This window comes from Amblyomma americanum, chromosome 10 (assembly GCF_052857255.1).
Source record: "Amblyomma americanum isolate KBUSLIRL-KWMA chromosome 10, ASM5285725v1, whole genome shotgun sequence".
Taxonomy (NCBI): domain Eukaryota; kingdom Metazoa; phylum Arthropoda; class Arachnida; order Ixodida; family Ixodidae; genus Amblyomma; species Amblyomma americanum.
The window spans coordinates 65,017,998-65,045,077 of NC_135506.1; the positions used below are offsets into that span (position 1 = coordinate 65,017,998).

Sequence of the window (27,080 nt, forward strand, 5' to 3'; positions counted from 1 at the left end):
GCAGAAAAACAGAAGAGCGCTCATCATCAATGCTTTGCATATAATTGTGTAAGCAGCAACATTGTAAACATTGTAGAATTTGCGAGACCTTAGCGTCGATTTCACAAATACACAGCCCAAATAAATGTCGACCTTTAACGGAAAGACATCTTGGCATTAGCAAATGGCCTGCTGACGCCGAAAGAATAAGCTGTGCAAATACGCATGGCAGATTTAAGCAGCGATAGAAAATCTGCAGGTGCGCGTTCGAAATAAATTAGAGGAAAAAAACCCTCAGAATTCTAGATATCAGCCTAGCAACAATTTAGACAAAGCGTCAAAGCATCGCTGAGATCACAATGGAAGCTATTAATCACGTACAAGCAAGCACACGAAGAGGTCAGTGGAAACCGCAAGTGAGCCCAGATAGGGAAAGCAGCTGGTTGCAGAAGCCGATGGAAATAAATGTGCGGCATGCAGGGCACAAGAACATTGGCCCCAAAGAACGAAAGGGCAGTCAATACGCAATTCCTGAGCAATACGTTCTAAGAAATAGAAAAGCAATGTACCAGTCTCGCATCAATCACTGACATGTGTTACTGAGGGGCACCCAATGTCGAATTCCACTCCGTGTTCACGCTTAATAAACAATATTTTTCTTTGGATCAAACGAGAAATTAACTTTTCCGGGACCAGACTGGATTGTTCATATTATTCAAAGGAATATGCTGTCTTAACATAAAACATTACTCGTTCTAAGGATAGAAATCTGGTACCTTAGCCCATGTATGCAGAAGAATCGCACATATTAGTCCTCATCCTCACCCTTGAGAAAAAATGTATTGGACATCACCATCCTATATCTCTCCCACCTTGACCAAGGAAGGCGATGGAGAGGATGGCTTGTAGCGGGCTTAAATGAGCATCGGTAGCACAAACCATATCCTTCATTAATCGATTATGTATGACACGAACAACTCGACATACGAAGTCTTCCTAAATATGAGCAGTACTTTACGTGATTCTAACGCGCAACCGGTTTTAATGTCCACGGTAATGGAGGCGGCGCAGTCTGCATAGGAGCTTTAAGATGCGTTCACATCTGCTTGCGCGTTACTCCTAGTCACACTCTTGACAGTTCTCTTTCGCTGTGTGGCGACTTTGGTTAGGGATGCCTCACGCTTTAAACGTTTCCGAGGGTCGACGCTGAGTAGAGGGGAAATGACACAAAAGACTCGGTATGAAGGTAACCGGTTCAATTATACGATTAAGCTGTGACTACTGTCGATACAGCTCGCCCGTGGGACGCGTTGCGACAATGCAGCCGGCTTGCGCCTTCCTGGAGATGTCTCGAACCACGGAGTGTATTGCGCTGGATTCTGGTGGGGGCTGGAGCATCAGTGATTTTGGGTGGCGGTGACGGTTACCAGACAGTAAGGTTGGCAACAGCTAGTCCAGTTTCGACTCCGATGCCGTCTCCGTGACGAAACGAGAGCCGCTGTCGGATCGATCCTACTGCTCGGATCGCTAATATTGACTGGCTCGGAGTTTGAGTAGGCGGCGTGCTACTCGATTTGGGCCAAAGCTCACATTTTATGCCCCTCTTCTGGAGTTAGTCATTTTCCTCCCCTCGCGCAACTCGAACTTGATGTCCACTAAGAATGTTAGTGGCTTGCCACAGTGAGGTTTTAATTTTCTACCTACAAATTTTTTTTCGAAAACCGACAAGCAGCGGCGGCTTTTAACGCGTTATCGGCGTTATCGACGTTGTCGGTGTCGGCTTTGTGAGCGAAAAGTCACGGGCATGGCTCTGGAAGGTGGTCTCTAGAGAGCAACCTAGGAGACAGGTGGGCCAGCTAGAACACGTGACTTTGCAGCGTCATCACAACCTGGCCACTGAATAGTGAGGAAACTGCTCACCGGGGCAGGAGGCAGTTAAATTAATTATTGGTCGCTCAGGAAGAGCAACCTGTATTGCACAAGGCCCACCGATGGGAGCACCTGCCATCGCAGGGTAGTGCAGGGTACTGCGCCAGGAGAGGCATGAGGACGCCCTGGTATCTATGAATGGAGAGTAGATAATGACCTTCTTCATATATGGGACTTAGCCCATTATGCTATCGCGTGATATCATAAAGGCAGAACTTAAGTGTCCCCTCCAGTTTTTTGGTTCCTATATTATATTTAAGAAGTTACACAGAGAACAAAACAGCAAACAATTGCGCATTATTTCTGCAAAGAACCCTGAAATAAATTTCTGGAAAAGCAAGAAAAAGTTTGGCATCACTGCAAAACTTCTGCGTCAATTCGGTTTCAGTGCACATTACTTTTGGGAGTTTACGCTTATGCTTAGTGCATCCGTACGTTCTCACTTCTTTATCACGCAGCACCGAAGAATAACCCATCTACACCTGCCAGAACCTTACGCCCCCCACAAGCCCATGAAAGGAACCAACCACCCACACACACCCGCTTCCACTGTTCAACCGACTCCACTCTCGAGATGGCTTCCACGTATCTCCTGTCTCCAGAGAGCTCACAGTTCACCCACCAGAAACACGCAGCAGCGGAACTAAGGAGTTAAGGCTAAATCAAATTCGAAGATGCAGTCGCAAGGTGACTATGTAAAGACAAAGGCAAAAACCCCTTGCTATCCCAGCCTGGCCGCATCAGTTTATACAATTGTCCGTTAATTTTTACTCCACCTAGTCCACAGTTCTCAAGTCAGCATGCACAAATGGTGAGTAATTTTGTCGGGAAAACAACATAGTGACGGCGTATATTCTGAGCTTACGCGAAAGGTAGCAAATAACCCCATACAACCAATACATTTCCTTCCATTATCGTTTTATGGTCGACAGAGAGATATGGGAATCAAGCTGTTAACGTCGAGAATTCACAGCTGTCTGCTTTCCTGAACGTCGAAGTGTTGCCCTCTTGGTAACCGCAGCAGCCGAACAACACTGAACCTAGAAAGATCGCACGAGAATCACACTGAACGCCCCCCCCCCCCCCCCCCGGTCCGAAAAATTGCGGAGACATTGGTTTTGTTCTGCCAAGAGAGAGCTACTGCAAACAAGAAAAAATAATAATGAGAGGTTTACGGACACGAGCGCTAAACCAAACAACTCCTCTTGTGAGAAAATATATTAAGATATTTAAAATTGAAAACTGCCACTGGAGAAAGAATAGAAGATTACAATGTCAAAAACCTATTCCGCTGTGGGGAAACATAATCTCAGCATTACAATAAACATGAGATTACACGTATTAGAGAAGCATGAGTAAAGAGGTAGACCAAAGGGAGCAAGAATGTTGCAGCATGGACACAGACATATAAGTAAAGAGAACCGCTACTTAAATAATTGAATTTGAAGTGAAGCTCTGCAGAAGCACTCTGAAAGTTTGAAACGGGATACACACAGAAACGAAAAAGAGTAAACTAGAAACTAACAATACTTAAATGGAAATGCCGAAGAATCAAGAATAAGAAATACAAATAATGATGGATAACAGAAAATAAATCAAATAATGTCTTGGCGCGATTCTCCGCAGGAAACTTGCGGGCACGTAGAAAAAGCAGGCTATAAAAATACTTTAAATTTAGCATTAATTGCACTAGATGCAAGATAGCAGTGTGCTGCCAAAACACCACCATATCAGAAACTTACCGTCACTTAGAGCTAGCCGTCGTAAAACAAAACGCTTAGTACAACAAAGACGAGACAAAATGACCCTCTTCTAAAAATTAAGGGTTCTAGAAATGATTAATGCGCGATCATTTCCCGCAGCCAGTGCAGCCCAGAACTGAGCCCTTCTTTGAATGTTAGGCTCGCAAAGGTTTACGTGCAGGCGTGAGAAAATAAGGAAAGAATAAGGGGACGGTGGCACAACTGATTTTCACAAAGATCTGACAGCGCGTGCCCGTTTTCGAGGTACGCGCATTGTGCCAGTCATTGATGGGATAGCCTGTTCGCCCACGCCACTTCACTCCCGCGGTGGCTCTCTCGGGCAGTGAGAATCGCGCACGTGTGAAGAGTTTTAACAGCCAAAATTCGCCTCGGACGGACGGACAGACAGACAGACAGACAGACAGACAGACAGACAGACAGACAGACAGACAGACAGACAGACAGACAGACAGACAGACAGACAGACAGCCGGACACAGAGACAGACACAGACAGACAGACAGACAGACAGACAGACAGACAGACAGACAGACAGACAGACAGACAGACGGACGGACGGACGGACGGACGGACACAGACAGACAGATAGACAGACACAGACCGACAGACGGACAGACAGACAGACAGACAGACAGACAGACAGACAGACAGACAGACAGACAGACAGACGGACGGACGGACGGACGGACGGACGGACGGACGGACGGACGGACGGACGGACGGACGGACGGACGGACGGACAGACAGACAGACACAGACAGACGGACGGACACGGACAGACAGACAGACAGACAGACAGACAGACAGACAGACAGACAGACAGACAGACAGACAGACAGACAGACAGACAGACAGACAGACAGACAGACAGACAGACAGACAGACAGACAGACAGACAGACAGACAGACCACCGTTCCCACGGTGTCTCCAATTTTGCTTACGACTTTACAGTATATACGAAAAACTTCTCACAAGTGGCCGCGGCCGGGGCACGGAAATGGCCACAAGCGGTGTTGCGTCATCACGAACACACCGAAGGCGCAGCTGTCCGGGCCGTTCACACTCTATTGTGAGGGGGGCTAGGGTTGTGTGACCAGCAGCCTTTTTTAAAATGCCTTTAAGAGCGGCCCACTTCCAGTAATGCCAAATCATATACGGGACGGCGCTTCATGGACCCTGGATTCAAATTGCTTCGAACGGGAATAATTCCGCGATCGTCGACAGTTTCTTAATCAGCGATACAGGCAGTAATTACACAGTGATTGCGCCTCCCGTCAGATCTTTTATTGCTCTCAGTGAAGTGTCGCTTCCACTGAAGTAACCTTTTCCCTTCGGCCTCCTCCAGAAAACACGGAAAAACTGCTATTCTTAAAAGCAGTTCTAAGGCGTCAGGGGTTGTCCTTTCGTCCCTTTCGTGCCCATCAGTGCGGAAGAGCGTGCCTTGTTGATGCATGGCTACGGGGGAAAAAATACAGCAGAAAATGACGCGTTCGCAAGGAGTCGTCGTCCTCAGTACTCATTCTTCTTGTAAGCGTGTCATTTCCTGCTGTTTCTTCGGTAATCTTCAGTGCCGTTGTGCAAGGGGCGCACAGCTTCTTCTCTTTTCTCCTACTTCGGACGATATAGCCCGACAAGTGGAGCACGCTTATTATTCAAATTGCTTTCTTATTGATATTAATTAGTCATCTGTTTGCATAATTATTCGTAAGCGTGTTATTCGCAGTTTTCTATTAAATGTATTATACCAGATTCGAAATCATGCAGGCATCAAGCTTCGCTCTCATAAAGAACAAATACCATAAAATAGGCACTCCCGAAACAGCAGACGATGCAGAAAGTGCTGTTGTTCGGAGGTAGGTTAAAAGGCCCTAATGGAAATTTCAGAAATAAGAAACAAAATGGCCTAAGGGCCCATAATATACACTTCACATATATTTTTAAGCACGCACTTAACACTAAACTATATTATATTAAAAAGTCATGAAGTAAACAAGAAATTGCAACAATTAAGTGATCTTGAGTTGCAAATTTGCTTCAAGGTAACGCGATCAGAATCAAATATATCAAATTGGAGTACCATGGCAACGCTTACTATATCAGTGCAGCTTATCTCTGAAGTAAACTTCAGAGAGAACTCTCTGCCATAACTAAATGTGTTCTAGTGATTCAAAAATGCGATGAAAATCAGCTTTCAGGAGGTTAGCATTAGGCATGTTACAAAGACAAAAAAGTCACGCGCTCCGAACATTTACACAATGTTCGCAATCTGATGCATGTGATTTTGCAACAAGAGATGTACAGTCTTTGCAAACGTGTACAGCCCAATTGGTCTACTTCTGAGCTGCATCGTGGTTCCTCTTGCATATTCATGGATCCTAACCTCACGAAGGCGGGAGAAACTCAACTCCTCAATCCTCCCAAGTTTAGGACTGTCAAATGTGTTTAAGAGCCCGGCTACACGTCTTGGAAGCAGGCCCCTTGGGCTGTATATTTTTGACAAAGGGTGCACGTCAAAAAATAAAGAACGATTGAAAACAAACACAATGGAAGCTGATTGAAGCTCAAATTTTGAAGCAGCCAGTTTTCGTAGTGCGCCGATTATTATTTTTGAGAATATGACGTTCCCAAGGCATCAGTCTCATGTGAAGCATAATAATGGCTTAATAATAATAATAATTGGTTCTTGGAAAAAGGAAATGGCGCAGTATCTGTCTCATATATCGTTGGACACCTGAACCGCGCCATAAGAGAAAGGATAAAGGAGGGAGTTAAAGAAGAAAGGAAGAAATAGGTGCCGTAGTGGAGGACTCCGGAATAATTTCGACCACCTGGGGATCTTTAACGTGCACTGACATCGCACAGCACACGGGCGCCTGAGCGTTTTGCCTCATAAAAACGCAGCCGCCGCGGTCGAGTTCGAACCCGGGAACTCCTGATCAGTAGTCGAGCGCCCGAACCACTGAGCCACCGCGGTGGGGCCAATATTAATAATGGCTTCCCGGCACTCTTTCTGTGCGTATGCGTCTTCTCCAGCGATCCCGCAAAACACATTGCAGCGGTATCGGTGCAAGCCAGAGCCTCACAAAAAGCTTGACGGGACACTGAAACTGCGCTTTAGCAGTATGGCGCGATAACGTTAAGGGGTTTGTGCCCATATATGCGGAATTGTTGATTCTTTATTGTGTAATTACACATTGGCAGTTACTCATTAGAATCGCATCCACCCAAGCGCAGCCGTACAGCTGCGAAGGAAGCTACGTAGCTATTACAGAAACTTTGTAGTTAAAGAAAAGTTTTTCCTGGCCGAGGTTCGAAGCCGGGACAACCGCTTCACCTGGGCACTAAGGCCCCAGACAACAAGGCAACAGAATGGAAGAATGGGAAGAAGTAGAAGAGGACTGTGTAAGGTTTCTGGAAAATGCCTAAAGCGGATGCACACCGCCCAGAGCCCTAAAGAAGGAAAATGAGAAAATACCAGTCAGGAAGGCCGTCAGACGAGGAGGCGCGATCTCCTTTGCTATCAACGACGTGTTTACAGGAGGTATTGAAAAAAGTGGATTGCAAACACCTGGGGATGGAAGTTTTTGGAGAATACCTTTGTAATCTCCTATTTTCAAAATAGACTACGTTGCCAAGTAACGAAGGGGACGAAGTCCAAAACGCGATCGAGGACCCGCGGAGGACAAGAAGACTGATGCATTAAAAAAAAATCACACGACCGCTACGAGTGTATAACGCGAATGTTTTAGCTTAAGCTCTGGTGTGACAGAGAATAATTTTTCAGACACTTTTTTCTTTCGCAAAGTCAGACGGCCACAGACGAGTTCTGGCTTGGCCAGGACTTCAGTGAGGCTCCGAATTGAACTTGTTTCGAAAAGATGGCTTTCAGCAGTGACAGTTAACCTGCACGTCTGTTTAGACACGCCGGTTAGAACGTACGAACATGAATTGGAGTACCCGTGTTAAGAGGGTAGCACGAAACTCCTTTGCAGGCTGAGGTGTTAAAAACTGGGTACGCCGCCGAAAGGGCGCGGAGCCTCTTCCGAGCGCACAGAGCTAAGAAATGAGGGTGCCAGGCTGGGGCGCGCTTCTAGCTGTCCTCGACCGGCCGGGGTTTTCGAACCAGTCCCCTTCCGTAGCCGAGGCAGACACGTAAGACACTAGGAAACTCGGGATTCCCTCTCTCCGCCGCCACCTGCCAACCGAAGCAGGTGGCGCTGCGGACGCCAGCGACGACGATGCTGACGACACTGGCGCGCATCCGAGGATTGAGGTAATAGGAGGTAACGCCCTTAGTTTATATGAGGAAGTTTAGGTAATGTTCAACACTCGTGGAGATAAAAACATTACAATAGGAAGCGAAGTATTGGAAGAGGTAAGAGAATCCACCTATTTAGGGAACATTGTGATTCGTGGTCGGGATTGGCAGTCACACTCCAACGAGTCCGAACTGCCATGCTACTCCACATCGCGTCGACGCCATTTGTGTAGCACGCATGCAACGCAAGCTAAATAGGCGTGACCTCTACTGCCTGTATCAGATTCGCTTGGAGGTTTTATGTATATCAACTACTTCCTCCATAAAATCGGTTTCTCGAGCGGTCCACTGTGCTGGACGTGTGCTGTACGCGAGGACCTTGAAAACTGGGTCGGCAAGTGTCGCTGTATTACACTGTACAGCAGAACTTTAAAAACTGCTTTAGGTCTCCACCAGGACTGCACGCTATGCATCAGGTATATACTTGGTCCTTGTCGTGATGCGCCTCGGCGCCGCCTAAGCGAAAACGCTCGCTAAATTGCCTTAAGGTCACAGGTCCCACGCGAAACCTTTGGAAATAGAGTGCGTGTTTATGATTGCGCGACCTCTTGGTGTGCATGTGCATTTATTTCAGTGCGAAAGCACTGATTCACGTGGTCTAACCGGCTCACCGAGTTTGTGTCCAGGTTGACCTTGAAGGCGACCTTGGGAAAACCAGCATGTCAACATCCCATGCAGAAATGAAATAAATATTGGCGCGACTGGATTTCGAAGCTGCGGGAGCGCGAACAGATCCGCTGCGCTGTCCACTGAGCGAGAACACCCTGCTACCGCTTCAGCCGATCACGTCTCGTGTTAAACTGCTGAACACTCTCGCGCTGTGCATTGCACATCGTCGTCTGCATCACCTTCTGTCTGCGGCGCGAACTTATCGGATCAGCTTAACCTTGATCAAAGCTTAACCTGAGCCTAATGTCGTCGGCAGACGTGCCGACGACCCACCAAGGCAAAACCATGAGCCAACCAGCCTAAACAGATGCTGGCCAGGGCTTCTCGGTTTAGGTGCGTTAAAAACCTTACCCGCCGCGGTGGCTCAGTGGTGAGGGCGCTCGACTACTGATCCGGAGTTCCCGGGTTCGAACCTGGCCGCGGCTGCTGCGTTTTTATGGAGGAAAAACGCTAAGGCGCCCGTGTGCTGTGCGATGTCAGTGCACGTTAAAGATCCCCAGGTGGTCGAAATTATTCCGGAGCCCTCCACTACGGCACCTTCTTCTTCCTTTCCTCTTTCACTCCCTCCCTTATCCCTTCCCTTACGGCGCGGTTCAGGTGTCCAACGATATATGAGACAGATATTGCGCCATTTCTTCCCCCCCCCCCAAAAAAAAAACCAATTAGAAACCTACCACTTTTTTTTTCGCTCAACTGGAGCAGCCTGCCAGCTTAACTACCACGCAACCTGACCAGCGATCATTAAAGCCTGCCATCTCCTTCTTAGTCGACATATACAGAGGGTATACTGCAAAAGCGGGCATGAAGCAACATGGCAACGGCAGTGTGAACGCCAGCTTCTGTAAAGTCGGCGAACGTGGAAAGAGCGACCAAAGCTGGTTTTACAGCGAGAATTGTTTATGGGGCACCTTCCTCCGCTAATCACACGTAGCCGGCGCTGACAGCACATCTCTCTACTTTTCAGTGAGGTGACCACAATGAGCACGCAGCTTGTGACTAGCCCTTCGTGCAGCCATCATTGTCATTGGGTTCGTGGCACGTGCGGTCGTAAGACGCCGCCAAAGGCTTCAAAACACACCTCGGATGCTTTCTGCATATATGTAGTGGTTATAAGCAGTTACAAGGAAGCGGACTGTAGCATACGTATACAGTGGATTGACATCTTGTCCATATCATGAAGGAAAGGGTTAAGTAAAGGATGAAAGGGGACGAGATATTAAAAAGAATGGACAACGTTTACGCGCACTCTCGCGTAGTTTCGTGGCTTGCTTGGCGTAGCGTAGGGCTAGTAAAAGCTTGGATCATTTTCTGCAAGAGGGCTTCCAGTATGTTTCCTATCTGTATAAAAAATTAATGGTCCCTTAGAGGTGCACAAAAGATCTTCGGAGGATTTGTGAACGCGGTGCGCCCACAGTGGTGCATCGTACAGCGGAGCGCAGCGCGTGCCAGCCCAGCGTTGCGCGTGTGCGCGTGCGAAGGATGTGTACGAGGCGACGGCGATAAAGAACGTGCCGAGCACGAGGAGCGGAGAGCTGACGTGTCAGAAAACCGAGGTGTAAAGGAAGACAGAGCTGCGGAGGTGATGTCATTCAAGCGTGGAGGTTCCAGTTCCAGTTCCAAAAACTTTTATTTCCATCAGAAATGGAGGCCCTCTACTCCCTACCCCTGGCGCGCAGGCCTAGGGGCAGAGGCCAGGGCCTCCGCGAGTAGATGCAGGCAAAGAGTTGTTGGCTCTTTGCGGCCTCTGCCGCCAGATGGATGGCTTTCTTCTGGGTCGCGGGGTTCGCGCTTTGCAGAAGGGTTTCCCTATCTATTCCTTCCCTCACCCCTGAGGAGTGTACACACTGCCAAATTATATGGTCGAAGGTCCCCCTCTCTCCACATTTTTGACATTTATCTTCTATGTCCTCGTCTTGTAGGACGTGTGACGCCCATACAGGGTTTATGAAATTTCCAGCCTGTAGCCTTCTCCAGGTTACTGCCTGTCTGTTCCCGAGCTCCTTGTCCGGAGGAGGGACAGTTCTTCTCTGCAGTCTGTAATTCTCTATGATTTCTGTGTATGTTTGTAGTCTCTCGTCGGGTTCCTTGCAATCTGGCGGTTCCGCTTCTGCTCGGAGGTAGAGATCTCGAGCTAGAAGGTGCGCCGCTTCATTGCCTGGCACTGACGTATGAGCTGGTGCCCTTATTAGGCTAATTTTTCTATGCATCTTTTTCGCCGTTAGAATCCGCACCGCTTCTGATGCGACTCTACCTCTTCCATAATTGTAGATGGCTGTTTTACTGTCACTTGTTATATAGTTTGCCTCTGTTCCCACGCCAGCAAGCGCTATTGCTACCTCTTCTGCTACTTCCGAATTGCGGCTGCGTATCGTAGCTGCTGATAATGCTGTAGCCTTGCCATCCACCACTGAGGCTACAGCTGCTCCCAGTCTTACCGCTGGCCGCATCTGTGTATGCTACCGTCTCCTTATTCATTTCGTTGAGGCGTCTCATGAGGGCTTCGGCTCTCTTTTCCCTCCTCTCACTGTTGAAGGTGGGGTGCATGTTTCTCCGATGTGGTTATATTGTGAGATGTTCCCTGACGTCCTTCGGGATGTCTTGGTTTTGCTGCATGCCTCTGTCTGCCTGCAATCCTACCATGCCTAAAATGGCTCTGCCTGTATATGTCTGGCTAAGTCTTTCCTGCTGAGCTGTTCTGACCGCCTCGGCCGTTTCCTTCCACGTGTTGTGTATCCCCATAGCTAGGAGTCTTTCCGTTGAGGTGCTTATGGGTATTCCTAACGCTCGTTTGTAGCACCTCCTAATTATTGAGTCCAACTTATCTCTTTCTGGGGCCCGGATGTTAAGGTATGGTGTAGCGTAGCTGAGTCGACTGATTATGTATGCTTGCACCAATTTTATTAGGCTCCTTTCTTTGAGTCCTCTCCCTATGAGCGCTATTCTTCTGAATATTCCAGTTACTTGCGCTGCATATCCTTCCAGTTTCTTTGTTGTTTCATCATTGTATTCATTTTCCTGAATAAAAAGGCCTAAAATTCTTATCTTGTCAACCCTAGGCACCGGTTTGCCTCCTACCATAATTCTAAGATTTCTATCCCTTTTTAATCTTAAAGATTTCGGATTGTATACTAAGAGTTCTGACTTCTCTGGCGAGCAGGCTAGCCCCCTTCCTGCCGCGTACTCCACTACTGTGTCTGCCGCAGTTTGAAGTTTGTTTTCTATCTCTGCATCGCTGCCTTTGTTTATCCAGACATTTATGTCGTCCGCATACATGCTAAAGTGTAAGTTCTCGATTCCTCCCAGTTTCGCTGGGAGACCCCTCACTGCCATTTGAACAGGAGCGGGGATAGGACCGATCCCTGTGGTGTACTTCTGTTGCCTAGCTCTATTTCTTCTGACTCCAGGTCTTGGTATCTTATTTTGGCTGTCCTATTAGACAGGAAGTCCTTAATGTAGTTGTATATCTTGCCGCCTACACCGATCTCCTGAAGTTCCGATAGGACCGCCTCATGTATTACATTGTCGAAAGCTTTCTTAAGATCTAATCCCAAGATTGCCTTTGTGTCCTTAGTCCGAGAGTCTATGATGTCATGGCGTTATAGGCTCTGAAGTAAGGTGCAAGCACAGGGCCAGGTGTTGTCAGCTTCGGTGCACTTACTGTGTGCAGGAATGCACATTGCGACATCTATAAAATTTATACTGCAAATTTGTAATTTAATGATGACACATTGAAATGCTGGAACTCTTTAGCACCAGGTAGCCTGAGAAATTTTTTTTCTAGCATCCCTATTTACGCTACGCGGCGTATATGTCAGAAAACCAACAATAATGGAACCGTGCGTAGATATTTCCTACAACTCGGCTTCCGAAACAAAAACATTGCAATTTCGCTGCTTTTTTCTACAATGTTATCGCACCCTATTGCGAACAGGTTTCCTAACAGTTTGCCCAACCGTTCCTGTTCGACAAATCACTGCAGCAAACTTACGCATGCTTGCGCAAAAGATCTGTCCCTGCTAGAAAACAACAGGACGGCAAGGGGTGTGGCCCGGGATTAGCCTCTGATCTTCTATCGCGCAAATGTTGCGCGTTTCTCTACTGCATTTTCGCGATTACAGTAGGCTCGTTACGTGTCACACCTGTTGATCCGCGCAGTTAGCCGCCGAAAAAATTGCCCGCCAGTCCAGTCAGGCCTGTGAAGCCTGCACACAAAAAGCTTTAGGGTGGCAGACCATCCTGTACATGCTGCCACGCCACAGCAGACATGATCCATGTTGAGAGCTCCTAGGCCTTTAGCAGCGCAGCACATTCTCATCTCAAACCAGTGTGAGAGAATGGTTTATGCCAGTGTTAGACGGGAAATCTTAAGCAGAACCGAAAGGAAGCACAAAGCAACACAATGATTGCGCATCTACCTGATCATCTGGTCGACAGCCACATAGGATTTATAGTTGCGCCCCTTAGGGTACGTGAAACTTGTGAATTTTTCACATTTTTAGTGAATAAAACTTGTAACCAGTCGGAGACCGACAGGTTTTAACTATTTCTGGCTTTTGTGGTGACAGCATGATTTAAATACTTTTTCTCTTACAGGTGTGCAATGCAAGGTAACCGAAATCGACGTGAAAGCAGAGACCGAACCAGCGTTCAAAGATTTCAGAGGCAACCAGGGTGTGGAGTTAGAAATGTTTAAAGACGAGAAAATGGCGGAGTCACTGTTCAGAGACTTCCGAGTGAAAATATACATTCATATTAAGCAGGTAATTATGAAAACGACACGCAACATCTGTCTACAGAAGGTACCGAAAAGGTGGTCCAGGTTGCAACGCTTTTCAAATGTGCGTAAGGAACGCAGTAAAACTGATCAGTAAAAGTATTGTTTGTTCGAGTAAAAAGTTGTAATGACATATTACAAAATGGTCACTGGTCTTCGAAATATAAATGTTGTGCTTGCGTGTTAACCACCCGCTCATTTCTGCCACCCGCAGAAGTGAAGGCCGTAAATTAAATGGTAACAAGGAGCGAGACGACTTCGCGCTATTGTATCTGCAGTGATTTAGCACCAACCGGCTGGCATCGGACTAGCATTACTAGAAAAAAAAATTAGAAGGACAGGCACTAGGACTGATAAGAAGTTTGGGACAATCCCCAAAGGTGGAGTTTGTAATAAGGAAGTAATTAATATGATCAACACTTTTTCCAACTAGAGTTATTCATCAGTTCTCTACCGCCCTACCCTATGCTAGCAGCCACTGTTAGCTCTGTTAGTAGAGCGACTACTCCGGTGAAGCATTGTCTCGGGTTCGAACCCCGGACCAGGACAAAATTCTCTTTAACTAAGAAGCTTCGGTGGAAGCTGTACAGCTTTCCTTTGTAGCCGTATGGCTGCTTTTGCGTAGATGTGAATGGGAAATTACTCCCTTATTACACAGTAAAACTCCAGCCGTCACCTCTTTTTCTAGGCTCACCAATGCTGTCGTACATAAAATAATCCAGGACAAATGTGAACACAGTTTATATTTGTTTATTAAGACCTGCTTCTGCACAGTTACCTTCCCCAGTCGAAAATTGAGAGAAAATCCTGCCCAAAAAAAGGACAAAGTGCTTTGTCGCCCGGTCTTAACGACCGATTTTTCTACACTATTGCGCTATTTTTCTGTAGTACTGTAGTAATTTCCTGTTGAATTTTTCTGTTCTGCCGCTATGACAAAGACTAGACCATCAAGCACTAGAGAAATTTCTGCTGTCATTACAAAAATAAAGGTTGTTACTACAAGCTCTTGTTCCGGAATATTACAATCGATCGATTTCGACGACAGAATTCTGGTGTTCTTCGATTGGGTGTTCTCAGTTTCACCGAGACCGACACTCAAAGCATCACCTAATTGAGAAAGTGGTATGAATAATGAAGGGTATTGAATGACAACCGGACTGGAGAAAAGTGAGTGCTTCAGGTGCGCACAGAATTTGAGCCACTTGGGCATCAAAGGCAACGCCTGAGACGAAAAAAGAAAGGACGTACTGATTTGGATGCGGCAACAGTAGCACGATAGGTAGGTGGTGAGAGATTTTTCGGAAACTGGGAGAGTTAACAAACACCCTATAATGTTGTATTGATTGTTAATCTCTTGACTGCAAAATGACACCAATGTTCCTGATGGTTGGGTCAGGCCCGATATCCCTCGCGCCCGGTTTTGATGTTCATACGCGATACGATGTAGCGCCTTGTATCCTGAGATCGCAGAGTGACCGGGCAGGAATCCGCGTCAGTACGACTGTGGGGTGACAAAGCTTAGTGAGCGTCTCTTCTATATGGTGTTAAGTTGAGCAGCAATGCGAACTTAAGAATTGCTCGTATGGATTGCATCAAATAGGTATAAATCGGGTAGCTCGAGAGATTTGCTGATGCCTACGGTGGTGATTAATTTAATACTATCTTTCGCAAAGATAGCAATGCTGATTGTGCCGTTCTCGTATGAACATGAACAGAAAACGCAGAAATCTGGATACACGTCTATTTCATTATGCCCCGCGTTTCTTCCCCATAGATACCGCTGTTATATACATTTCTCCTGAGGGATATTGGTAAACTGCTATTCATGATCTGAGAGGACCTGCAAAATGCGCTCTAGCTCAACAAGTGGCCGATAATATGAAATAGTAAAAAACATCTCTGCAATTATGTTCTGCAAGCGAGGATGGTTGCCTTTTACCTTACCTTACCTTTTACCTTATAGCCTTTTTAACTTTTACCGCTTACCTTTTAGACACAGCAGTCTTCTAGGGGCTTGAGCAAGATATCTGTGCACCGCTGAATAATCCTTTATCGACAGAAACACACGCACTAGCGAAGTCAGGAAGCTGCTTTGATCATGAAATAAATGTAAATGCACATTGTAGCCTTAGTTACTGAAAACAAAGCAAAATCGTTTCATTCGTAACGGTTTTTATCTTCTTCGCTGCTACCGGCCGCCTCAATTAATGTTTACCATATTTTAGTGTTTTTGTGTTTTACAACCCCACAGCATGCCGATCGCCGCTCTTTAAATTAAGCTACGTGCGACCTTAACTACGCGGCCTAATAAAATCGCATCTTTTGGTGCATTCATGGCGTTCAAGCCCCACGGCAAACAAAGTGAACGCAGAGGACAAGAAACATCCCAGGAGCAACGCCGAAGGTGCCCCGAGCAATGCTGAACGATCAGGATACGTGACGAGAATAGAGAGGGACGTCTAATTATGCAACCCGACCTGGTCGTCGATAAGCAGTACATGCAAAGCAAGCGGCGACCGCACTCAACCCGGGCGTAATCAACCAGAAACACCTGCCTCTGTTGTGGTGTAAATGGCCTCTTGAGAACTTGTTGCGAGCAGGGTTGTTCGCCTCCAGCGAGGGCTCTTGCTCTTGCCCGCAGTCATGCGGAAAGAGACCCGTCCTTCTTAGCTCATCCTTCAAGTCAGTATAAAGGCAGAATAATACGCATACATTGAATGATTGCATTTTTGCGTGCTAAAGCAACGCGGCCACTATTGAGAATTACACAGCAGAGGATTCTGCGTTCACTCCGACCATTGTATTTCCTTCTTTTGGCTGCAGAGTATACGTACAAGGCCGTCGTGCTACGGATTTTCACCATGAAATCGTCGTCAGCACGCGGACGCTATAGCCACAAAGCCACAAAAGCATGTAAAAAAAATTACGTTATATGTTAACATATGCCTCATAAGTAGCAGTACATTTTAAAATTCCTAAAACTCAAGGCGTGAATTAAACCGCTCTGATGGTTGATAGCTCATAAAAGTCTCTACTCAGCTCTGGCAGTTGCAGGTCATTTCACTGCTAGATTTCACTGCTCAAGTAATGTTATTTACTAAATTAATTCTTTCTTGGCACAGATACACGTTTCCTTCCTTTACAAGCGCTATAGAAAGCTGGAAAGACTGTCATCGTTTCAGAAGTATGCGTCACGAAGTATGGGGCCATGCAAAATAGCTATGCTGTCTTTCAAAACGATCGCTTCGATAAAAGTTCACCTAGTGTCCACTTTTTTCAGGAAGACGCACAGGCAATCGATGCGAGCAGTTGTGTGTGTTGTGTTGGGTTTAATCACGCATAAGCAACTAAGGCGATCAAGCGCCAAGCTGAAGGAATTGGTGCGATGAGGTGAAACATACTTGCATTTCACGTTAAACTGCAAAGCAAAAACAGTACTGTGCAAAAAAAAAAAATCGGTGGAGCAGGTGCGTATAGCTTATGAATTTGGGGTCAATAAGAAAATATGCGACCACCTCTTGCCTAAACCACCGAAACAATACCAACCACAAACGCCATGAGCGCCGCGGGTACTGAGGTCAACGCACCTTCGCTGTCGGGAGCTTTCACCAGAGCTTTCAATTAGGTCCTTGACTCAGTTCTGGCCGTCAGCACTTGAACCGACCCCCCGAAGGGCAGTGGACGAAGGAGCGACCGCGGGGTCGGTGAGGGGGCCCCTTCGGACAAAAAACACCTGCCACTGTTTTGGTACGGGGGAAGGGGCGCCGCGATTACATCGAGACACACACGTGAGTTTCGGGCGGGGAAGGGCTGACCGTAGGCAAAAAAGAACCGGCCGGGTTATTAGCCCCGCGAGCGAGAGAAGCCGCTGACCGTGAGTTTGAGATAACCCAGAAGGACTGACTCCGTACGCTGCGCCCTGAACATGCCGGGAGGCAATGGCACAACGCGGAGATGCATAAGCAGGGTGGGAGCTAGAAAGAAGAGGCCAGTAATAAAAGCTGAGCAAGCAAACAAGGGCCCCGCGCGCACCACCGAAGGCGGCGCTCAGGAATTTCGGCGACAGGTGCAAGACGAGCGCGCTGGGTATCGAGAGCCGGTCTGGGCCCCGTGAAAGGGAATGGAAGCTGCATTGCTCGCACGCAACCTTGGGCTTTGTGATCACGTGTGAGGCCGGACAGTTGGGGTGACCATTTGCCAAGCCCTCGCATTTCAGCCAGCGGGCTTCAAAGTTCTTTATTGCTGTTGCCTCAGAAGGGATGGCACATACCCACGGTGGGGGATTGGCCGCCAGGGTTTGGAGCAGATCCAAAGAGGAGAAAAAGTGATCCAGGCTTATCTAAGGTGGCGCATAAATAAAGACTGAAGAATCCGGGAAAACGAAAGATGGACTCACCTGAGTCCATCTTCTGGAAACCGTTTTCTGCCGCCCTTGGATGAAAGCTGCAGAATGAAAGTAGAGATCATGGTCAGGAATCAAAAACTCAGTGAATTGTCGGCAAAAAAAAAAAATGGCGGGCTTGTAGCTGCAGTAGCGGTGCCTGAGAAAAAAAATATTGGAGAGGACACTTAAGTTCCGCCTTAAAGGTATGACCCGATAGCGTAGTAGGTTAGGCTTTCCATTCTGAGCAGTTTGACACCTTTGGCCGTATATTAAACTTTTTTTTTCAATTGCTTCATTTAATTGATCTATTACACACTATAAATTTTCTTAGTTGGCATCATCAAGCATTGGCTTTTCATTCTGAGCATTTCGACACCTTTGAACCCCCTTTTGCAATTCTTTTCATTTCTTTAATCAACCAATTAATGGAAGTGATGTAATCATTATAATTAATAATTTAATTACAATGATTTAATTAACTCGTCATCCCCTATCACACATCAATCAAACATCAATTACTAGAAACACAAATTACCATCATACGATTTTTTTACGCAGCCCCCGATTATTTCCGACACGCGGTGCCGACTACGTCAACGGCTTTTCGACCGAACGAGCTGCATAGGCTATCACGTAAAAATAGCGATTACACAAAGGGACAATGCGGAAATGCACGCGCTCATTTGCATGCGATAATAATATTACGCCCAAAAAGATGCTACTCTAATGAAATGTAACTGCGATGAAATGACCTTGGGTTATTCCGGTGCGTTGAAATTGTTCACCTCATAACAAAAATAGATGTCAATCGCTAACGGGCGCCTTCGTCACTCTGTTCTTGGACTGCTGGAACTTCCCTCACGGGCGGCTTAATTTGCCTCTCGCTGCGGCACTTCGGGTTGTTGGTGTCTGAGACGAGAAGTTAATGCTTGTTGGCGCTCTTTCTTTTTCTTCTCTTTTTTTCTTCGTTAATTAATCTTTGACTTATTTCCCAACGCACAATGTGAAGAGGGTGGCTAATAAGTTCGGAGTTGGTGTCGTTTTTACAGCCCCCTTGAAATTGTCCCGCCTGTGCGCCATGACCAGCAGGTGCCAAGGCAAAAGGGCAAAGAAGAACAAATGTGTAGCCAAACACCAAACTCAGTTTGTGCCTTGCACTGTTGCTGTGGTGTATAAGATTCCGCTCAGCTGTGGGTCTGTGTACATAGGCCAGACAGGGCGCTGTCTCAATGACAGGCTCAGAGAGCATGCCAATTCCACGGGCGCAATTGGCGGCTCGAACCTGTCGTTGCATTGGCTCAGATGCGAACACTATACTGACAGGAATAAGAAGAAACAGCAGTGTCGTCCTTTCCTCCGTTCTACTGTAGTTATCGGGCGAGCTTCCATAGGCTGGCCCGGGAAATTGTAGGGGCCCTTAAAATTAGCACCACGGAAGGCTGCGTGAGTAAGGTTTCGGTGGCCCATCTCAAAAAAGAGCTCACCTTTCTCTGCAATCGATAGCCTGCTTTTATTGTTCAAATCCGATTAATTCTGATAAGATTCTGCATGTGCCTATTCTTGATGCAATTTTTACTGTATGTATGTTCGTGCTCTTTTCTTCCCACACGTGATGTTCTGAATTTTGTACGCTTGCACCCTCTCTGCTTCTTAAGGCGGTGTATCTTTTCTGAAAATACAGCTGCAAGTTTGCGCTCGTGTGTGTGTGTGCGTGTTTTTCCCTCCCGTCCTGTGTTATTCTGTGCAAAGTTTTTAATTATGTTTATACAACTATTAGCTTGGCACCAGTCTACCCTCTTCTCTTGGTGCTCCTCAGTAATGAACCCCAGCAAATTCCCCGTCGTGGCTATGTGCCATGTCACAAAGGCAAAAAGAGCAACGACTGCACAGATGTGCGCCCACCGAAGTGTGGAACAAGAATGGAGGCTGCACAAGCACGCACACGCACGCACAGACAAGCACCCGTCGATAACACGCTAGATAAATCAACATAAAAGAAGAATAAAACAGCGGCGAAAAAAAACGAGACAAGAACGGCATTGAAAGTCTTGCCATCAGTTTGCAAAACAAGGTTCTATAAACAAAATCCCTGTTCCTTCATGTGACACAGCCTTTATTTCATGGCCCACAGCACTCATAAGTTATGGCTGTACATATCAGAAGACCAGACACCATTTCCACCATTATAAATTGTGGTGAAAATATCAGTCAGCCAGACAGCATTGCTAATGAATTTAATAAGACTTTTCAAGTTCGTTTCCGCCGCCGTGGTGACTCAGTGGTTATAGCGCTCGGCTGCTGGCCCGAAAGACGCAGGTTCGATCCCGGCCGCGGCGGTCGAATTTCGATGTAGGCGAAATTTCTAAATATGAGTCACCGCGGCAGCGGAAACGGACTTGAAAAAACTTATTAAATTCATTAGCAATGCCATCTGGCTGAGGCCCGTGTACTGTGCAATGTCAGTGCACATTAAAGAACCCCAGGTGGTCGAAATTTCCGGAGCCCTTCAAAACAGCGTCTCTCATAGCCTGAGTCACTTTGGGACGTTAAACCCCCATGAACCATAAACCATCAAGTCCGTTTCCGCGAGAACAATCTCCCATGCTTCCCTACCCGCTTGTACAATCAAGCACTTCATGATAGAACTAATCAAAAGTGAAGCTTGACTCTTTTCCCTTTTACAGAATCTTGACGCCTAGAAATCACCGGGCGCCTATACTATCTCAAAGGCATTTTTATTCCCATACGCTTGCTGACTGGGTGTCTGAATACCTGCATATAATTTACACACGGTCTTTACAAACGCTCGAAATAACAGATGACTGGCGCTGTGCAAAAATAGTTTCTGTGCACAAGTAAGGATCTAAACATGAATTGAATAACTATCGACCAATATCGTTAACAAGCCAAGCTGCAAAGTAATAGAAAACATTATTTTTAAAACCGTCATCTCTCTGCTTCCGGCCGCGGTCGTGAAAGGACGCAGGATGGCTGGCTCTTCGCGAGCTGTGATAACGGCCGATGCTGGCCGCGGAACATCGTTTTTGGACGGTTTGAAAGACTACAGGGGCTGTATTACAGATCGCTCTCAAAAATAGTCTCAATTTTGAGATTGTGACGTCACAATGACGACACCGCGAGTTGCCGACCCCGGAATCGGCCAATGAGGAGCAAGGTTGCGGTGGCTATTAGCAAGGCTCCGCCCCGGAACCATTTATTCGCAAGACTAATGTTTTGCTATAAAGACGCAGTGAAAAAACTAGTAATGTTTAATTTTACTAAAAAACTGTATTTCAAACTCATCAGCACCAAGCAAAAGAACCAGTGTTTTCAGTTTTGCAATTAAGTTAGCTGTTCAGTCACTTTTGTTGCCGCGAAGGTGTGCTGTCAGCGGTAAAGCGTGAACATGTAAGTCTAAAAATAAACATAAACGCAATGAAGAAAACAAGTAATGTTTTATTTGGTAATAAACTGTGTTGAAAAGTCAACAACCCGAAGGAAAATGAGAAGCATTCTAAGATTTGCAATTAAATTCGCTGTAGGGTAACTTCTCTTGCCATGAGGGCGCGCTGGCAGTGGCATAACTTGAACATGGTGGCCTGCAAGAAAACAGCTGATTCCATGGCTAGTTCGTTTTTGCGTGTCGTCTAATATCAAGGTACTTTGCGTATGTCTTAAGTGCGGAGAAAAATCGGATTGAAGGCAGTGAATGCTACGGGCCTGCCGAGATCAACTTACAGGCAGCGCTCGGCTCGAAAATCGACGAAGACAACTTTAGTCTGTGTTCTCGGTCGGCGCCTATCGATGGCCGAGTGACGTGTGGTTCTGTTTATCTTCATTAGAAGATACCAGAAAACTATGAATCATCACACAGAAGCAACTACCGACTGACGGGAGCAGACAGGTGCAGCTGCTGATAGCTTGCAATCTCGGTGCGGGAAATGAGAGCCGACACGGCCTGCCTCTGTGGCAGCAATCACTCTTCTGCCTCGTAACCAAGTGATGCCGCCCACATCGGGCTAAGCACTTGATGTTCCGTTGGTATTTTTGTAGCTCCGTTCTTTTGATGTTCAGTTGTTGTGGTAGTTTCTTTTATTTTCCCTGTGCAAGATGCAGAAAATTGTGATGTTTATGCTCCACATAGTTTGTTTAGAGAGAAAGGAAGCCCTTGATTTGATAACTTTGCTATTGTCAACGAGGAGAGAACGAGCTTGTTCCATTAACGTTATTTGCTGATATTGTAGCAGATCCAGGGTAAACCAGGAAAGAAGTAGTTTGCTTGTATGACTTGTGTAGAGGCTATTTGCAACTGGGCAGAAAGTTGAACGTTTGTTCATGTTCGCTGGTACACAGCGCTTGAATTGCATATGATCTAGAGGAGTGGGGTAGGTAGGACAGGGCAGTGATGTGTAATATGTTATTGTATTTTGCTCAGCAGGCGGAGTGATGTTGGTATGGCTGGGTTTGGTGAGGGCAGTGTTTGAAGGGTTTTAAATACTTTGCATAGCTTCTAACATGCAATTCCTTTCAGGTCGGAAGACCACTTAGGTTTTCTTAAAATTATGGTCCATTTTATCTGAGGCACCCTGTATACAGGCCGCTCCAGTTAGAAAGGGAACGACCAGTTGTAAATGACTAGGATATCAAATACCTAGACAAAAAAAAATAGCTGGAAAGCAGTTCCACTTGTCACACATATTATGCGATAGGATAAGGAGCTTGTCCGGCCATTCGGCATTGTCTCAGTCTCGTGTCATCATGGACAGAACTTCACAGCCTTGTGTTACGCAAACCAAGCTAGGTGTCAGTTATGGGGCAATAACCGAGTGCTCAAAATTTCCTATAATGGAGCTGCCTGTATATTATTAGAGCTGTAGAGCATTTCCAGTAACGGTGCTGCACTACACTTTTGGTTCATGCATGTTCGTCGCACAGGTAATGACCACAGGCACTCCACCAAGCTGGAAGGATATAGCAGAGAAGGGGCAGGTGAGCTGACATACGCATGGACAAAAGAGAGTTCAAAATCATGCTTTTCGCAAATTGGGCGAGCTGCTTCAACACCTTTTCCGCCTTCAGGAAGAGACTGTGCAACACGCTGCTGAGGGACTGGGAGGTATACTGGCTAACACACTGTCAATGAAGTGACAGCCGGTGGGGGCACTTGTTTGTCACTGCAGGCTTCTGCCTGCACACAGGTTGGCCAAGGGCACAACCACATCACACAGTTGCTCACACACTTGCAGTTGTGTTGTGTCCCCTGAAACAAGGCAATGACAGTGGCAACAGGAACAGTGGCTGATATGACTCTCCACACCAGTATGGTGAGTCGTAGCTAGGCGCTAGAGTTTCCACCGCAACTGTCGCTGCACCATCCCTAGGTACGCCTGCCTCTGGAGACGGGTCGTCCTACAGAGGCCGAAAGTACAGCACCACATTGCTCTTCCTTGGAGGTAGGCGAGGAGGGATCCTGTCTCCACGAGGTAGCCAGCATGTAGAGGTAGCCCATTGTTATCTGGTTCAGTGGCAGTGTCGCCTGCACCCTCTGCTGACATGGGCGCATCCAAAGAGAGGCTGTGAAGTGTAGTAGCACGTGCGGTGATGATGCACACTGTCCACTCCTACTGGCAGTGGTACATCCGGTGCCTTTGAAAACATTGGAAGCAGCTCTTCCGAGGGGCGATACAGCGTTCAGCCACAAATTGTGTGAAAGCATGTGCCGTGTTGTACAGGCCTTCTGCTGAGTCGGGTCTGTGATGCCACGCAACTGTTGAGTAAAAGTTTTGCCGGTGGTGTTGGCCCGGTGATTTCCAGAAACTGGATGCACCACTTGAAGGCTTCTCAATGATATGACTTGCAGGCGAAGCGATTTAGTGAGAAACGAACTTTTATGCAGGCTATTTACAGATGGGTACAAAGAAAAGTCAGTATACGGCCACAACTATCCGCGGCCTGCCTAGCCGACCGCCTGCACAGAGGCGAGGGACACCGCGTCCCAACAGTTAAACTGGCGCGCCTTGCACCAGCTATCCACGGTCACTCCCTCCACGCTCGGCCAGAGCCAGCTAGGAGTAGCTAGAGACAAAAGCACACGGGCGCGGCTCCCTTCCCGGGTACACCCCGAAGATGCCCGCGCTACTTTCCACACGTAAAAATAAACTGCTAACTGCGGCTCATCAGTTTTGACGAATAGGAAAGCTCAGAACTGATGTCAGCGTTTTCCCTTACCCCCGAGTTCCTCCCTAGGTGGTCTCGCAATCCTTCGCCAAGGGGACAGGGGTCCAAGGTCTAGGCCGGCAGATAGCCTCGGCGTCCGGAGCGGCGAAGGAAACCGCAATGACGAATGGGGAGACTAACCAAAAAGGCATGAGTCCCCTTCTAACGGCGTGCACCAAAGAAAAACAAAATAAAACAAAACCGGACGCGCAGCCTAGGTCACTGCCCTCTCGCGGAATATTCGCAACACATGTACAAAAAGATGCGACAGCGCGCCGAACCCTACATGGTGGAAGCAACCATGGCTCCAGTAGGTGGACATCGTCTCCTGCATAACCAAAAATGACGCACCTAAGCATGTTCTTTCTCGGCCATCTCAACAGCCTAACAGGACGGTCTGCCATATAGTAGAAGACTCATGCCAAGTAGCCCACATCCAGGCTTTGCTGAATATGACATTCAAGAGCATACAGACACGCAGGATTGAGATGTATAAGTGAGCACTGCTGTAAGTTCAGTCTTTTACCACCATATTGATATAAATGATGCACTATGATTGCCTACAAAACACAAGCACTGTCAGGTGCATTTTGGTTTGGTTTCTTCAACATGAAAGGCTATGCATTTCAACAATGTAATATGTGTCCTGTGTTTCTGCTGCAATTATAATTAACAAAAGGGTGGCAATACACTGTATCATACTGTAACGTGTCTGCATTGGTGTAAGTAGCCAGACTCATTCTTGTAGCTTTAGCAGATCCGGGCAAATGCATAGTGCTGGAGCTCAATATATGCGACAGAGTTCGCCCGATTGTTGACATGGCTCTTTTACTGCTTACCCAGAAAAAAACTCACCATCGTCCAGCAGGCCTTCCTCCGCTTTGGAGTGCCGCCAGACGAACGCGTCGTGGAAGGATGCGGGTCAGCGCGTCTCCACGGCCAGATTGCGCATGTTTGCGCCACTGACTTGAGAAAAAACACGCACAGCACGAGCTTACTCTAGCTGTCAAGGCCCGCACTTGTAGCTGAACTCATGCGGTCAAAAACAGTGGCCGAGGTATATTCACTATCACGTTCGCAGCGTAGAACCGCTTGCGGCTCGTACGCAGCACTGCCCCCAGACTCCTTGATAAGATGAGTGCTCATTCGACACACCCGATGGAGCCGTGGATGCTGCCGCGCAGCGAAAGTTTAGGCAAAGGAAGCCCTCCTTCGCCGCCGCCTTCTCCTCGGGTCTCCTCGGAAAGCGAACACACCCCTTCTTCGACCCAACGTTGACATTGGTCTCCGCTACCCGCCGCAAACACTTGGTCACAGTCGGTTGGGCTGCGGCGACGTTTTCTTCATTTCCAACGACGCCTTGAAACCCACCGGTGGCGAAGAATCGCAGCGCGCGCAGCACCTGCCGCTCCACAGACAGCGCAATCACCCACGCACCTCCCAGTTCAACGGCGAGTTGGTCGCACAGCCACTGCGCAGTCTCCTTCTTAAGTCGAAGCGTCGAAATAACTCGTCCCGCGTGTCAAAGTCGTCTTCATGCACCCTCCTACACCGTTGCTCGCGCGGTCACCTGCGTATACTACGATGTCAACAGCCGCCATTTTCTGTCTCAAACGCTTTGAGACTACATTTTCCAGTCTCAAAAAATCGTTTCAATGTGCCCGCATAATTAGGTGGGCAACGTCAACACTTCTGTGCCGTTTACGACGTCAGTCAGTGATGCAAAAAATCAAAATGGCCGCCGCCCCCGGCCGATTAATAGGAGAGGGGCAAATGATAATATTTTTGAGACAGTTTCGATTGAGAGCGATCCGCAATTCCGCCCCAGGATAGTTCTGGCAGCCCTGCCTACCGGAGAAGGACTGAAAACAGTGGTTGTTCTTCACTGCGACACCGCTGGAAGGCCTTACAGGATAGAAGATTTCCGCCAGCCGATGAAAGAAGCCGGCGTCATCGAACAGGTGGGCGGTATCGGAGCGTACCAGATGTCGCACGTCTGGTTAGTAAACTTCCGCAGCGAGGAGGCCAAGGAAAAGCTGCTCGACGCCCGGAATATCACTGTTAGAGAGAAGACTTGTGTAGTTTTTGACCCTGAAAGGCACGAAGTGCGGCTGGAGGTGCATTGGTGCGCCTTCAACGTGAGCAACGAAACTCTGAGGCGGGCGTTCGCTGAGTACGGCGAAGTAAGTGAAAGAAGTCTCGAGCGATAGATGGAAGACCGGCGGGTTTTAAAAGTGCTGACTCGACTACTCGAGATGTGCACGGCTCGTTCTACGACAAGGTGCAACCCTCGAGCGATTACCCCATCAGATGCGTATCGGAAATGGGACAGTGTTAGTCGTCGTGCCTGGGCATGCGCCGATATGTCTCCGCTGCCGCAACACAGGCCACATTAGGCGTGACTGCAAGGTGCCCAAGTGTAGCCGCTGCCACGCGTACGGGCACGAAGAGGCTGAATGCCTGAAGTCGTACGCCCGCGCGGCTGGGCGAGGAACACTCGGCGAGAACAGTGAGCTGCATATGGACGAGCAAGAAGCTGAGCAGGCCGCCTCCAACCCAGTGGTCGAGACCCTAACGGCTGCATTGAAGCGCGACGACCAGGAAAACGACACGCCACCGAATGCTGAACAAACGCTGAGCCCACCCGAGTAGGATTCACGAACAAGGTTACCGAGCAACCGCAGGATATCCCACGCCCCGCTGAAAAAGGCAACAGGGAATCCACAGGGGTCGACCCTGCTGCTGTTAAACGGCGCCATGACGACGTCGATGCAGTGAGCCCGGAGCAAAGTCAACGTCTGCTACAAAGCCAGCGGGACGCCGGCGAGGTGAAAAAGCAGCGTGTCACCAGCGGGCCACGATCGTCGTCGGTCCCTCGCGACGACAACTCGAAGTCGTAATAATGGCGGGACGACACTACACGGTGCGACGTTCTGCGTACAAAGTTAAGCGCCGTACTGGTGGCCTGGTCTTGCTAAGCGATGGCGGCTTATGAAAGACACCTCGACGTAGTCACGCTCAATGCCAGAGGTCTTTCATCCAGGAGGA

The 27,080-nt window shown here is 47.7% G+C and overlaps 1 pseudogene; it reads left to right on the forward strand.

Annotated features, from left to right (window-relative positions):
* Window positions 1-2,708: 2,708 nt before the first annotated feature.
* On the forward strand, window positions 2,709-26,684 carry LOC144108368 (uncharacterized; annotated as a pseudogene).
* The last annotated feature ends 396 nt before the right edge of the window (window positions 26,685-27,080 follow it).